This window comes from Chrysochloris asiatica, unplaced genomic scaffold (assembly GCF_000296735.1).
Source record: "Chrysochloris asiatica unplaced genomic scaffold, ChrAsi1.0 scaffold00178, whole genome shotgun sequence".
Lineage (NCBI taxonomy): Eukaryota > Metazoa > Chordata > Mammalia > Afrosoricida > Chrysochloridae > Chrysochloris > Chrysochloris asiatica.
In genome coordinates this window covers 3,347,262-3,349,489 of record NW_006408696.1, presented here as the reverse complement: position 1 = coordinate 3,349,489, position 2,228 = coordinate 3,347,262, and positions in this window count along the sequence as shown.

Genomic DNA, 2,228 nt, shown 5'->3' with positions numbered 1-2,228 from the left:
TCACTGAAAACCTTGTAAATAGCATTGGAACATTATTTAATATAGTGCCAGAACTGTCTCCTCAAAGTAGAGTTGACCTTAATGTGAATGGAGCAAAGCTTTTGTATCATCTGCATATTGCAAGTTGTTAATGAGTCTTCCTCCAATCCTGATGCCTCCAATCCTGATCCAGTTTTATAATCGGATCATTTGCTCAGCATACAGATTAAATTAGTATGGTGAAAGAATACAACCCCGGCACATACTTTTCCTGATTTTAAACCATTCAGTGTCTTCTTGTCCTGTTTGAACAGCTGCCTCTTGGTCTATGTACAGGTTCCTCATGAGCACAATTAAGTGTTCCGGAATACTCATTCTCCACAATGCTGACTATAATGTGTCATGGTCCACAAAGTTGAAAATGTTTGCATAGTCAATAAAGCACAGGTGAACATCTTTCTGATATCCTTAGCTTTCAACCAAGATCCTTCTGATGTCACCAATGATATCCCTTGTTCCATGTCCTGAATCTGGCTTGAATTTCTGGCAGTTCCCTAGTAATATACTATTGAAGCCATTTTTGAATTATCTTCAGCAAAATTTTGTTTGCATGTCATATTAATGTTGTTGTTGTTGTTAGGTGCCATTGAGTCTGTACCGATCCATAGCAACCTTATGCACAGCAGAATGAAACACCGCCCGATCCTGGGCCAACCTCACTTCTGTTGCCATGCTTGAGTCCATCGTTGCTGCCACTTGGCCAATCCATCTCGTTGGGGGTTATTGTCTATGATTTCTGCATTATTTTGGGTCACCCCTTTTGGAATGGGCACAAATAAGGATCTCTTCCAATTTATTGGTCATTCAGGTAAACTGTCTTTCAAATATCTGGACATAGACTAGTAAATGCCACCAGTGCTGCCTGGGTATGTTGAAAGATTTCAATTTATATCCCATCATTTCCTGGATCCTTGTTTTTTTGCCAATCCTTTCTGTCCTGCTTGGGCTTCTTCCTTTAGTACCATCATTTTTTTATTGTACGGTACCACTTGAAATGACTGAACGTTGACCATTTTGGGGGAGTACAGAGACTCAGTTTATACCTTCTATCTTCTTTTGATGCTTTCTGCATCATGCAATATTTTGCCCATAGTTGTTGTTAAGTGCTGTCAAGTCGATTCCGACCTATAGTGACCCTGTATAGGGTTTCCGAGGAGCAGCTGGTGAGCTTGAACCGCCAACCTTGCAGTACAAATGGCTTTGCAGTCTGGCCCATTAACCCACAGCACCACACCAGGACTTCATTTTGCCCATAGAATACTTAAATATTAAAAGTCAAGGTTTTATTTTTTTTTCTTCAGTTCATTCGCCTTGAGAAAGGATGAGCATTTCTTCCCTTTTGGTTTTCTAACTCCAGATCTTTGCATATTTTATTATAATACTTGGCTTTGTCTTTTTAAGCTGCCCTTTGAAATATTCTCTTTAGCTCTTTTACTTCCTCATGTTTTCCTTTCGTTTTAGTATCTCTGCCCTGGAGAGCAGGTTTCAGAGTCTCTTCTGACACCCATTTTGATCTTTTCTTTCTTTCCTATCTTTTTAATGTCCCTTTGCTTTCTTCCTGTATTATGTTCTTGATGACTTCCCACAACTCTTCGGTCATTAGTACCCAGTGCATCAAGGTTGTTCTTGAAATGGTCTTTAAATGTAGGTAGGATATAGTCAAAGACATATTTTGGCTCTTGTGGATCTTGTTTTAATTTTTTTCTGCTAGATTCTGAACTTGCATATGAACAACTGATGGTCTATTTCACAGTCTGCTCCTGGCCTTGTTTTGGCTGATGATATTTTTTTTCCCACCGTCTCTTCCCATTTGTTGTTGTTGTTAAGTGCCACCAAGTCAGTTCCGATTCATAGCAACTTTGTATAGGGTTTCCAAGGAATAGTTGGTGGGTTTAAACCACCGACGTTGTGATTCAAACTGACTTTTAGGTCCAGTGCTACACCAGGTCTCTTTGTTGTTGTTAAGTGCAGTCAAGTTGGTTCTGACCCATAGTGACCCTGTATAGGGTTTCCGAGGAGCAGCTGGTGAGTTTGAGCCACTAACCTTGCAGTTCAAATGGCTTTGCAGTCTGGCCCATTAACACACAGCGCCACACCAGGACTCCAGTCTCTTCCCATAACGTAGTTAATTTGATTCCTGTGTATTCCATCTGGTGAGGTCCATGTGTCACCTTTTATGTTGATTAAAA